Source organism: Anomalospiza imberbis, chromosome 6 (assembly GCF_031753505.1).
Source record: "Anomalospiza imberbis isolate Cuckoo-Finch-1a 21T00152 chromosome 6, ASM3175350v1, whole genome shotgun sequence".
Lineage (NCBI taxonomy): Eukaryota > Metazoa > Chordata > Aves > Passeriformes > Viduidae > Anomalospiza > Anomalospiza imberbis.
Window position 1 is genome coordinate 47,106,375 of NC_089686.1, and position 13,408 is coordinate 47,119,782.

Below are 13,408 nucleotides of genomic sequence, written 5' to 3' on the forward strand. Positions count from 1 at the left end.
GAGGGTGTACTCAAAGAGCAGAACAAACCCACCCATTCTGGGTTTTCCCACAGCTGAGAGTGTCAAATCATGTGTGTGCAGAGTTACTTCTCATCACCATCCCACACAAGCCTGCCTGTCCCCCCTGGTGCTTCCCTTCTCCATCAAGGTGTCTCTGCTGCGGCTGAGGAAAAGCTCAGTGGGGTGAGGGACCTGCTGTTCACAGTGACCATGCACACCAGGGGTTGTGCTGTAGCATTTTCTCACCAAGTTTGGCTTGTTTCAGCTATGCTTGTAGCCACACATGCCTTTTTTTAGTGTTTTGCTGGACACTCACCTGGAACTCCACATTATTTTTCTACTTCAATTCTCTTGACAAATGACTGTTCAATCTAGGCCTCCCCGTATCCCCTCTCTGTTTCTCTTTCTCTTGGATCTTAGCCACTATTGGGGTTTTAACCAGGGTCTTTCACAGACATCTTCAAAGCAACCTGTTTCCATATTCAGCTTGAGATCAGTTGTAAGTTATTCTGTGGCCAGCCTTTTTTTTAATGCAATCTCTGCTTTAGAGCATAGTGCTTATATGTTTCATCTTTGTGGGTAGAGAAAAAGGCATTCTTCTGATTTCTGGCCTGTGGTATCAGAGCTGGATTTCTCCCTGCCAGGCACCTCAGGACTAGCAGCTGTCAGACATAACTTATGTCAGACATAAGTCTTATGTCAGCCAGTCTGACTTGTCCCACAGTCATCCTATAGCTTTCTAGGTGCAGCATGGAGTACTATAAAACTGTCCATATTTTTAGTATTTCAGCCTTGGTAAAACATCTGACTACTTTGTGCAGCCACCAGCTATAGCTTTTTTTTTTTTTTTTCCCTCTTTATTCTGGTGTTCAGCAACCACCTAGCACTTTTCATGGTCTTTAGATAAACCTGCCTCAACTACATCTCCTCCAAAAAAAAAAGCAACAGACCTTGCAAAGGCAGCTCCCTCTTTGAAAAGAGAGGTGTAGGGACCCTTTGAGAACCTGGTACATCCCATCTGGACCTGTTTAGGGTGGTGAGAAGGGGTGGCACTTGGCATTAATAAAAGGTGAAAGAGGCACTCAGCAGGGCTTTTGGATGCCTATGTGATCTCCTATGAAGGAGGGTGTTAGATAGAAGTGGGGTAGAGGAAGAAAGCAGAGGAAGGTCTTTGCTGGGAAAAGGATGAGGGGTGGTGCTGTGTCAGAGGTGTTTCTCTGAAAGCTTCCAGAAATCAGGGCTGAAGAAGACTGTTACAGTCAGTAGAAGTATTAGGGTATTGTCTTTCTAAATTCATATAGGCAGGTGAGGAAAGGTAGGGAGGAGATCTCCAAAAGTTGCCTGTTTCCCTCTACCATGAGAGGAAATATACAGGGAGGCTGGATGTTATAAAGAATTAAAAATAAGGAAGGGCTCTTCCATTATTTCTTTTATGCAAATCCACAAGGTGAAGGCTGAGCCACTGAAGGCAATCTCTAGGTAAAGTATTTAAGGAAATTGTTGTAGGGAAGAGCTGAAGTGACTGATGGCACAAGAGATGGCAGATGAATTTGGGAGATAGCAGGAGATGTGAGAAAAGTCAGATGTTCATCTTAATGCACACCAATTGGAAGTTAAGTAACACAGGATAGTGAAGTACCATGTTTCTGGCTGAGGGCTGTCAGTACTCCTCTGCAGCCCAGGGGCAAATCAAACTCTCTGATTTCCTGTGCTTAGAGGGGAAACTTTGGACAGATGGCAGGAGGGGTGAGAATTGCAGCAATTCCAGCAGGATTGAAAAACCGAGTGACCTAGGAAAATTTGAGAAGGCAAATTTCTGAACCTCTAAAAGCCTATGTGATTACTGATTTTCCTTCATAAGTCTGATTCAAACCTGCTTGAATTGTGTTAGCTCTTGTTATTTGTAGTCTGCAGCTTGACTTACCAAAAAAAAAAAAAAAAAAAAAAAAAAAAGGGAAAAAAAACAAACCCTGAGGAGAAGAGGAACAGACCCAAATCCACAACACATCAAGTGGCCGTGTAATACCACATTGCAAATGGGTTCACCATGGGCTTGCAGATGACTTAATAGCATATAACGGCCCACAATGCTCCAGTGACTCATTGCATTTGCTATATCTGTTCAAACTCACCATTCTGAGTAAGAGATCTGCCTTCAAAAACAATCTCTAATAAATTCTGTTGCTTTGAAATATCCCTGGTGCTTTCGAGAGTATCATGGCATATCTCATCCTCTGAGAACACCTCAACCCACTCTGTGGGGCTCTGGTAGGACATGCAGGCAGTTCAGCCTCCTTCAAGCCAGATTAAAACACACTTTGAGCCAAAAGGAACTTGAGAGGGTACCCCACAATCTTCCTGATGTGAGCGAAATAGATGATTTGGGATAGAAACACATTGAGGTGTACTTTTCATCTCCTCCTGCTAGCCAAGGGATGGGAGATGCTGCATTTGTTGATTCTGGGCACTGGGCAAGGAGCTGTAGAGCAGTCCCATGCCAAAGATGCCCCCATGCCTGTGGGCAGGGTAATGTGTGAACCATTACCAACATCCAGCCTGTTCCCCTGTGGGGCTTCCCACTGCATTGCTTGTGCTTGATTACCTTGGACTTCAACTTTAGTAAGGTTGTATTGGTACAGCCTAGTGCAAACTAAGATCCTAATTTCCCTACCTTCCTCTCTGCCTCATAAATCCATTTACCTGTATTTATTGGATGTATAGCAGCAAATTAGTCTGTCAATAAAATAATTGCACCGGTAGCATTGGTGGAAAGAGCACAAAGTCATGTCAGTCCTGCTGTGCATGATGCTACAGATACATGCACAACAGGTAGGATGCCCTGATCTACAAGATCTTGGCTGTGGAAACAAACTTCCTAAAATAACTTTTAAATTAAATGTTTCATTTTCACAATTCAGCCCAGACTTCCTTCTGCCAGCTTGCTTTTTTCCCAGTAAACTCTTTAGCTGCTCAGCTGAATTAATTATCACAGCTTACCACAGGTTCTTAGTTTTTGCTAATTACCAAAATTGGCATTTTCCCTCTGATGTCAGTATGGCTTTTGCCTGTGGAAGGACTAAATGAGACCCTCAGGATTACAGTGCTCCGTAGGTTTTAGGAGAGGGGCTTTTTATGTTGCTTCAGTGAGGGTGTGTGAGAGGGTTTGATAGAAAACTTTCTAGCTCAGCTCTCTTTGGTTACTTTTTCCATGAACGGTAACAGATGGTCATTGTGACGTGAACGTTATTCCAATATCCACAGAGGAGGAAAAAGGACCAGTGTGATCCAAACTTACAGGTTAGTTTATTTTAAGTTATTTTTTGACGTCAATAGGCAGTGGTATATATAGCAAAATATTTTTCCTCCTTACTGCAGGGCCTTTAAAAGGATATCTTTGTTGTCTTAGTTGCCATAGCAGTGACAAATGTGGATATATATCCATATGCACATATATACAAGCGAGGAGGGATTCCCCAACCCTGGGGCTGATTGTGTTGGCTTCTGTGCTTGTATTTCCTCTTCCTTCCATTGCTTTAGGTGCTCCAAGGCACTAAGACAGCTTGTGAAACGTCCCCAAGTTGGAAAATGAGTATTTTCAGTCAACCATCTTGAAGCGTGGGCCTTATCATGTTTTGCAGGGCTACATTATTTTGTGCTTATCTCTAAAAACAGGTAGCAAAGGCTGGGTAGAGCAGAGCTCCTCTGGTGCCAGGTGATTGGTGTGTGAAGGAGATGGCGGAGATTTGTGGTGTGATGGGGCTCCATAAATAAATTAGGAGGCTATTAGTAGTAAATGTGCTGTTTACTATTTAGATGGTTCACATGTGCCCAGATTGTGCTGAAAGGCCTTTGATGTATTTAGCTCATCCTCACCTTGGAATAGATTTTTATCTCTGTGCTCATGTTTCAAAACTGTTCCTCCCTTTCAGCAACCTACTAACATACTCCTGAGATATTCCCTCAGCGATGCCTGTCACTGTTCTTCCCTGCATTTTCCCTGCCCTGAGCTCTGCATTGTGTATACAGCAGGACTGTGATCCAGACCTGAAATGGTCTCTGAGTGCAGCTCTTAGGAAGTGAAACACTTGCAGAAGGTTTCTTGGTCTCCTTCTTACCAAGTTCAGTTTTCCCTTAACTTGAGGCCCCCCTGTGTTGGTGAAGGGAGAGGATTAATACACAACACCATCCCAGAAAGCAGAAATAGGGGAATCTAAAACCCCAACCAGCCTACTTTTTTTTTTGTTTTAAACTCTTGCTTCCTAATGTTTCTATTTCCCCAGTGATTTTCATACTGGGCCTTTTTCACTTTACCTATCCAAACCTACATTTCTGAATGCCCACAGCCTGCCAAAAATCAGCTTTTCCCTTTTTGCCTGTTTTTGTTGTTACCAACAAGTAAGATGCTGGAATGAGAACTTGGCTGGCCACTATGTTGATGACAAATGAAAGAGAAGCAAACACAGCTTGCTTGTCTGCAGCTTCAGTGGTTCAGCAGGGCTGGCAGTAGTAAAGACATGTTATTTGTTGATAAAACACACAGCACCAAACTCTGAGAAGGAGCTGAGACAATATCTCAGTGCAATCATCTGCCTGTCCTGCCTGCACCTTTGGAAATCCCAGCTTCTTGTGCTGGCTGAGCCTGGCGAAGTCATGATGGGGCACGGTTCCTGCTCGGTCAGGTCAGGAGGGACACTCCATGAGGAGCTGTGAGCTCCTGACAGGTAGCACAGGGCAAATCACAACGTGCCACTTGCAGCCGTGATGCGCACGTGTGTGCACATTCAGACTTTGTCACTTTAGCCTGTGTGTCCACATCCATCTTTACACATATATAAACATGCACACACATATGTGTGTGTGTCCGTGAACATGCATGGAAATGCCATGCAAGGAGTGAAAGCACCACGTGCCCCGGTGTGCAGTGCAGCTAATTGGTGCTCTCTGAGTTTTAATCCCACCTTCACCAGTTCTCTACCTGGTGATCTCACTAATACCATTTAATCTTCTCCCCTTTGTGTCACTTCCCTGTTGAGACCGAGAAGTCTTCCTGCAGGGACTGTCCTTCCATGTGTGTATGTCCAGTGCCCAGCATGGGAGGCCTTACCCAGAGATAATTTTGCAGCTACTGAGCAAGCTGCTGCCTGAAGGCATTTGAGGATCAGCCTTCAATGACATTTTGGAGCTGAAGCATGACCTGTGCTCTTAGTGGTGTGGTGGCTCCTGGAGTTAAGGATCCTTAGAGCAAAACAGGGAAGGTCTCGTACTTTGTAGAAGTCCTGCCTCTGGCACAGCTCCTTTAGAGAGGTTTAACTCCTGTTAAGTAAAAGGGTGCTAGTGTCACACCCAGACATTCTCTTGTGTTTTGGGCTATGCTGGTCAGAAAGGACCCTATGACTGCATGCAGTACAGTACTGCTTGCAAAAAGGTGCATGCATGCCAGGCTGCAAAGTCAAGGCATTGCCAGAAAGTTCAACAGCCTTCTGAGGTCAGGGATAAACCCTCGCCTTACTCAAGCAGTCATGACAAATGCATGCTGGGGCAGAGGTGCACCTCAGGGCAAACCCCTCATATTTATTGTGCTTTGAGAGCATACCTTTGCATTGTTACTGCTAAACAGTGACTCCCTGGGTTGTAGTCCCTTTGAGGTGCTTCTGGTGGGTGATGGGGGCAGATTGTCCTTCACAGTGTGTGTATGTCCCAGGAAGGGATGGTAGAAGCTGGCATGGTGTCTAGCAGAGGTCTGTGGGAAGGGGTGCTGGAATGCAGCATATATCAAATTCTCATAATTATGGTGGTATCTAGAGCAGTAGGAGACAGGCTTGGACCATAAAGCTGGCAGCCTGAATAGCCAAGAGGCGCAGGATGGCAAGGAATGTGGAACCATGGAGGGGAAACGTGACTTTCCAAGGTTACGTGGTGGGGTGGTGAGATAGCCATGAAGAGTGGCCTGACTCCTAGGCTACTATCTTAGCAACATGACCACATTCTCCTCAGTAACAGGAGCCACGCTGAACCTTTGCCAAGAACCATCTTTGTTCTGCTTTGAATGGTCACCATTTTTGAGGGTTTTTGAGGGGGAAAGGAGTTAAACAGTAAATAAACCCATTCTTTTCTACTTCTAGAGGTAGTAAAAGCAGTAGTGTTGGAAGCCAGCAGTATTACTGGTTTTCTTAATTGCCCCAAACCTTCTGGGAGGCACAAACCTTCACCTCTGCTGGAGTTTCTTCGAGGGCTGCTGTCTTTGCTTTGAAGCATCCCAGTTGCTGGGTGCTTCTACAAGACATCTTTTTGCTTTTTGGTTTGCTTACTAGACTTAGTGGTGGAAAATGGGACCATAATAAACCTGGTTCCTCACCTGTTTAAAAAGTTGCTTTATAAGTCAAGGTCCTCCAATATGCAGAAGTCAGTAGTATCCATCCATCCATCCATCCATCCATCCATCCATCCATCCATCCATCCATCCATCTGATTTTACTGACTTGATAATACACAGCAACGACCTCTAACTTGAAAATAAAGCATCAGACCCTCAATTACTTTTACATGAAGATAAATAGATTGGTATGGAGTTTATGGATGTTAGGGACACTGGTCCAGGCTCTGAACAACAGAGCCCATTTAATTTTGAGAGCTGAATCTCCACAAAATATTCACAATAAAGCCCCAAACTAGGTGCAATAAACCTAACACCAGCCAAGTTTGCAAACCCAAGCTGAATTGCAGGGAAGCCCAGGGCCAGGTTTCCAGTCAACTTTGAAGCCACAGTTTTAAAGAGGGTCCTGATCATGATTTTGGTCTTCTCACAGGCTGTACTTCAAGCGATTTCCACCAGCCAGGATTTGAGCTCACTGCTGCCAAATCCCAAACTTGCTTAGGATGGAGTAGTGGCACTGTCCAGAGGTGAGTTTTAGCCATTCCTAGCACGCAGTTTGGTGTAGGACTGGTGCCCTAGGGAAGGTGCTCTCAGTCCAACCAGCAGCGTGGGCAGGGCTGAATGGCAGGCAGCTTCCCCTATAGATTGTAATGGTTTCATTTTCACTGGGTTTCAGCACTTGGCATTTTGGGCTGAATTTCACGCCAAGTTTTAAAATCCAAGAGGCCCACAGGCCTTGTGGACATGCAAAACCACCAACGTAATGAAAATTGGTTTAAAATTGATTTAGTTAAAAAGGAAAAAGAAAAAAAATAATTCAAGCCACCATGTGGAAACATTTAGAAGAGTCAGTTATGAAGTTTAACCAAATGGAAGTGAATGCCTTTGAATGTGTCCATACAAAACACTGGCACTGGTGAAAGGAAATCTATTTACCATGAATTTTAATTAAACCAGTTGAGCTCTTTTTTAATAAGAAGTATTGAGTAAAATTTAGCAAAATACCTGTACCCTTTCTTAGACTTCCAGAAATGCATCAGTCTCGCAGTCACCTTTGTAAACTTTTTCAGACGCGTAACATATTTTTTTAGGGGGCTGGGCATTGGTATTTCAGTCCAGGTCCTTGAATATATTTGCTAAAATGCCCAAGCAGCACTGATTTCTAAGAGGATCTAATGCCTCTGAGGATCTTGGCTTGCAGACCTCATGCTGGTTAATCTGAGGAGTGGTTTCTGCCCACCTTGGTCAGCTGAAAAGCTGTGACTGGACTGCAGGATCCTAAATGACTTAAGTGCAGTGGCAGCTTATTCTGTCTTTAAGGTTTTGAGGCTATGAAGGACTGTAATCAAAACACATAGGGCAGGGAGATGCACTGTAATCCCAAGGTTTCCAACCTCTCATGGGCTTGTGGAAATCATCTTCGGGTTTGGCACTTAATGGTCCTTAATGGTCGAACCTGTTTGGTCAAGGCATAAGGTTGAGTGAATATCTTTATTTTGGATTGTTTCTGTGCAGACTGGGTAATTTCCCATTGAATAAAGAGAACTCAGCAGTCCCTGTACTAGGTTTCAACACAGCAAAGAGCCAGCTTCAAATTTCCAGGTGGGTTGTCCTGACAGCGGCATGGAAGAGATTTGTGGCTGATGTTGCTGAACTCTCACAGCAGCACCAGTGGTCTTTGTCCCACAGTTGTTTTGTTCTGTGTATTGTGGTTTCTTGTTGGGTTTTTCGCCTTGCTGGAGTTGTCCTGCAAACCCTATCTGCAGTGCCACAAGTGCAGGATACTTTTGCTCACTGTCTTTCCCTTCAGCATCTGCCCATGCGCACAGCTCTGCACATAAACACAGCAGTCTCAGAAGGGATGTGATCAAAAGGTTTTAGAAGGGCTCTGCATGTTATGAAATGTTTTGAGGCTCAGAGCCCAAAGAGGGAACTCCATCATGAATTCCCCATGTATAACTAATTTGGGAAAAGGGATTAAAATGCGACAGAGCCTTCTGATTTTTCTCCTCCCTCCTCGATGGCCCCTTTCAGAAAATTAGGGGGCCCCTCTCCAAGGAGAAACTGTTGAAAATTGCACACTGCTTTCCCTTCCCCTTCCTCCTGAACATAGCCAGAAGAGCAATATACATTTCTGAGGTTTGGCAGCAGCATCTGAAAGCATGTTTTTTTGCCAGAGAGGACTGGCTCATGGGGGCCAAAGTGCATGTGGGTTGGGGGGACACTTGGGGAAGAGAAGGGAAGGCACCTGTACCCTCTCTTCCTGCCACTGCTACTACAGATCTTGTTCCCACCATTTCCCAGTTGGTACCTGATGATCATGTTTATTCTCTGGATTGTATCATTGGCTGCTGGAATGAGACCCATCAGGCAAGATTTGTGCCTGAACTTCAGTTTCATAACAAAAGCAGAGACAGTTGTTCTTGCGACAGACCTCTCTCGGACTGAACAAAAACATGTACGACCCATGTGCAGTCCATACAACTGAGAAATATGTTAGCTAAGCTAGTCCAGAGCTAGTGATGATCCTGTTTTATGTTAAGCTTTCCTCTGCTGTAACATCACTGCCTTCCTCCTGCCAGCCCCATCTCCCTCCTGCCTGATGCAGCACCAGTCCCAGCAGCTTGTTGAAAGCCCCTTGGTCTGCTTTGGTTCTGGTTAACTGCAATGTCTAGACTGGTAACTGGTGCTGCAGCACACACTCATGTTTTTAGCACCATGCTGAAGTGTAATGATGTCATCTCTTGTGGCTCAGAGGAAGAAATTTCTATATAATTTCAGAATTTTTATGGAAGGATTTGAAAAGTTCGGAAGGGGGGTGTGTGGAAATTTTGATGCCCAATGAATCTGAAACCCAAAGTGTTTTCATGGCTCACAAGCTCAAAAGCCCTTCCTGCACTTCCTCCTCTGCACCTTTCTTTTCTTTAAAAGGAAAAGGGAGAGGAAAAACAGAAGAGGACAATAAAAGAATTTTTTCCCCTTCTGAACTGCACTTTTGAAATGTCATAAATGAAACCTTCTCTGACCATTTTGTTAGCATTAAAAAATGATTATTTAGTTAGAAAGAAGCCTTTATTTGGCAAGAAGTCCAGACTATTTCAAATTATTAATATTTACTATAAGGGCACAAACCTGTCTTTTGTTGTGCATTTTTGATGTGGAGGTTCTAGGGCATGCTCAAAGCCCATGCAGCAGCAATGCAAACTTACAAATGTTTCCTTATTGTCTGCCGTCATAATTAAGAGAACAAATAGGTACATTTAGCTTGCCACCTTCCTTAGCTTGGGATGGGAGGAGGCATTCATGCTCCAGTGATCTATTGTCCTGTGGTTAAAGTCTCCTAAACTTCCTCTGCCAGTCCACAGCAGAAGGGTAGATGGAGTTATTTCTGCTGCCCTCAAAGTTCAAGCCCCCATCAGAGGAGCTGCAGCCATCAGCGTGGGAGAGGAGAGAGGGGCTGCTGTTATTCATGTTTTTCACATGGCTGGGTTCCACTCTGGCAGACGGGAGAGACTGAAGTCTGAAAGCTGTGGGCTGATAAGTGGTTTTTGAGAGATAAGATATGAAATACTCTGTAATTCTGGAAGAGAGTGTTGAGTAGTTTATATGTGTAAGTCCAGATGTTCAATAGAAGGAGCTGTTCCAACCCTTCAGCTGAGAATGTCTGCTTGCACGTGTATGGTCAGATGTGCTCATGGCAATGGCCAAGCAATGTGGTCCCCAGCAGCAGCAAATGGAGCACTGAGATCCCTGTGGAACTCAGGGAAACCACAGGGTTAATTTTCAGGTAGTGTCCCATTTCCATTTTGCTTTGACAGATGTATTCCACTGAGAACATGAGGATCACAGGAGCTGCACACCTCTTGGTCTCAGGGGCTGCCTTGCTGGTCCCATGGGATTCTAATTTACTACTGGCCCATTAAATGCTACCCACATGTAGCTGGTGTGAATGCCTAAGTCTTCCAGAACACAGAGAGGCTCAGGGATGGACTCCCTACTTTCTCCCCTGAGTAATGAGCAAGGTGCAAAGTAGCTCTCCACTCACATCTGATGGAGCTAAGGTGAGAGTGGCCACTGCAAGTCAGAAAGAGGGTCTGTCCTTGCCTCTAGTGTCAGGCTTTGGAGCACAGTTCTGGGATTTCGGTATATAAGCCGCTTAGCATCAAAGCTGTGTGAGATACCTCTTCCAGAAAGTGCTTTTCTTGCAGAGGGAAGGCTTGTGTCCATAACAGCTGGACCACTCAACTGCTCTTGAATGTGAATCATAGCTGAAGGAGGGCTGCATTTAACTAGAAGCGTATCTTATCAGCAGCCCATGTCTCAAACATGCAGTCACAGGGTAAAGGCTGTTTGAGTCAGAGAGAGATTCAGGGCCAGGTTCCCAGGATCTGTCAATTGGGGATAGCTTCCCTAAAATGGATATAGCTGTATTGATTTAAATAGGGTGGTAATTTAGCCCTGAATATTCTGCAAGTACATGAACTGTCATTTGCCACAATTTTTCCAAGGAGGCACATCGTTTTTTATCGTGAGCAAGATCATTGCAGACAGGGAAACAGATAAGCAGTTGGATTTTCCTTTGGGCTGTGATTTTTGGAATAGATGCATTGGTTCATCTAACATGGGCTTGCGTAGTTGGTGTTTGAACAGAAACAGAAAACATCCGTACTTAATGAAGCCTCTTCAGAACCAGACTCCCATAATTTATCTATTTGTCTCTTAGAGGAAATTTTATGTGGGGCCCTTGGACATTTTAATTGGTAGGCATCACCATCTTGTTCATATGTGCTCAAGGGCAGGTTATCATTCACCTGGAAGATCTAAGTGAGGTGGTGGGGATCCCTGTCTTCTCTGCAGGGTTGGATATCCCCCACAGGGGCCTTTCCAAGTTTTGCCTGCTGCTTGCATGCACAGCCTGCTGACTGTCCTGTCCCCACTGGTGGAATGGTGACCCTGACGGGTCGTGTGGTGAGCAGGGGGGGGTAATGGCCTCTTGAGCATGCACTGTGTGTTGGACACTCACATGTCATGTAGGGGCTACTCTTTGCCTGTGGGGATGCCCTTATGAGAGCCAAGTAAAGCATGGTAGGCTCATGTGGTAAAGAGATGTGTCTGCAGGAGCTAAGGCAGGAATGGTTAAAATGGGGTGGGGAAAGACTCTTGGCCTGAGAGTGACCTGGTTGCTGGAGCGTGAGCAGCTCATGGTGCTGTGTCATTGTGTCCCTGTACAGCAGTACTCTACCTACCTCCTAAAATCCTCCTCCCCTGCCACAATGCCTTCAGGCACCACCAGCTGCTCCTGCAAGCTGCAGCTGCAGAGGAGCCTGACCACAGCACTCCTCTGTTCCACATTACAGCCCGGGATCCACCTCTGTTGCCATTAGCGTGCATTCCTCACTCTGATTCACAGTGGCATCTCTCTCTGCTTCTTATTCATTACCCAAACATCTTGGCGAGCAGCAGCCTGTTAGTGGCTTTGGTCACTTGGCACAGGCATTGGAATCTCATGGTAAACCCAGAGACACTTTATGGAGGTGTAATATCTTGGTTTTGGTTCCCATTGCATTTTTGTAGCACAGAGGCCAAAAACACATCAAAGAAGTGAGTCTGGCAGTGAGCACCAACCCTAAATTCATTACACTCCAATTAGGCTGTTAAGAAGAGATAAAAGAAGCAGCAAAACTGAATGTCCTCCTCAATTTCTGTTTGCTGAGGTTACTTCTCTCTTTTGTGGTCTGGGTCCCTGGGTATCTTTGTCCACCAGGACCAGTGGTGGTGTGTGCTTAGGGGCAGCTGAGGCATCCTTCTCATTAAAGCCATGATTGAATCAAAGTGCTTTAGACAGTCCCCAAAGAAGAGTAAAAGATTTTTCTTTTTGTGCCTCCCTTTGGGACGAACAGCTTTTTCATTATTTCACTTCCTTGTCCTGGTCCTCTTCTTCTCTCTGCAGTTTGTGATGGATGTGGATTCCTTGCTGCAAAGCACGAAGGCCAAGACTTTGGGCAGCTGAGGCAATGGGCATTGTCTCTTGCAGCATCCTTTGCTTGGATGGAGTGTCTACAGCTGTCCCTTGGTCAGGGTCAATCCTCTGAGGACAGGAACAAAGCAACAATTATTAAGATAGGGATATCAAGAAAGAAAATCAGTAGCTTGGTGCAGCTTGGGGATTTGGGTGATGAAATATCGCATTCCAGTAGCCCCTCTCAGTGGTTTATTAAATTGGCAGATCTCTTTAAATTGTGAACCACTGCTTCTTCCCATGGCACCAAGTACCGGAACAACCAGGGCTTGAATGGCAACAGCATCTATGGCAAAAGCTGCTCTTGCTATTAGCTCCTGGCAGAAGTAGTTGCAAATAAGGCAATCTTTTTTATATTTACCAACATTTTATTTATTATCTAGATACCTAAATAATGGTCAAGTCTTCTGTAGAGAAACAAAAAAGTTTTACAAGCAAACAAAATTGCACCTTTTAACAAACATTGATTTTTGCTGTTGAAAGTAGTGTCAGTTTCCCCCCACATCTTGAAATGTGAAAACTCCCTATAGTCAGGCAGAAAAATTAGGATTTCCAAAAACATTCAGAAGTGATTTGTTCAGTTCAGGAAACCTGATAAAACCTGTGAAAATTTCTTGACAGCTTTATGGATAACACCAACTCTATCCTCAAATGGATCTGGCTTTGATGGATAAAGAATATTTCTGTTTGTTAAAGTGATCTAAAAGTGCCTTTTCATAAAAAGAGAAAAACATCACAGTAGGTCCATGGTCTCTCTGTGGGACCATCTGGGATGTCCAGAACTTGACTAGGACAGGGAGGTAAGGTCATCAGTGGTCCTCAATAAACTCCTGCATGTAAATTATGCATCCAGATGAATCTCTCTTAACTAGATGGTGTGTGACTGTGCCTCAGCTCCCTGACTTTTCTTCAGGGCACAAACCATCTTCTCCTGCACATGTCGTAGTGGTCATGGGAAGGAAACCTGTGCACATGAGTTAGTCTTCAATCGTATCCTCTCTCCTGGCTGTCTATCA

General features: G+C 44.7%; 3 long non-coding RNA genes across 3 annotated transcripts; 2 read left to right on the top strand and 1 right to left on the bottom strand.

The window, feature by feature from the left end:
* Positions 1–1,808: 1,808 nt before the first annotated feature.
* Positions 1,809–12,055, top strand: LOC137476001 (uncharacterized). The gene is made up of 2 exons (XR_011000188.1): positions 1,809–3,297; positions 9,732–12,055. It is a non-coding gene; the product is annotated as an uncharacterized lncRNA (long non-coding RNA).
* Positions 3,285–5,249, bottom strand: LOC137476003 (uncharacterized). The gene is made up of 2 exons (XR_011000190.1): positions 5,105–5,249; positions 3,285–3,660 (listed from the first exon to the last, which is right to left on the bottom strand). It is a non-coding gene; the product is annotated as an uncharacterized lncRNA (long non-coding RNA).
* On the top strand, positions 5,422–9,020 carry LOC137476002 (uncharacterized). Its single transcript, XR_011000189.1, has 3 exons — positions 5,422–5,485; positions 6,807–6,900; positions 7,889–9,020. It is a non-coding gene; the product is annotated as an uncharacterized lncRNA (long non-coding RNA).
* Positions 12,056–13,408: the final 1,353 nt, after the last annotated feature.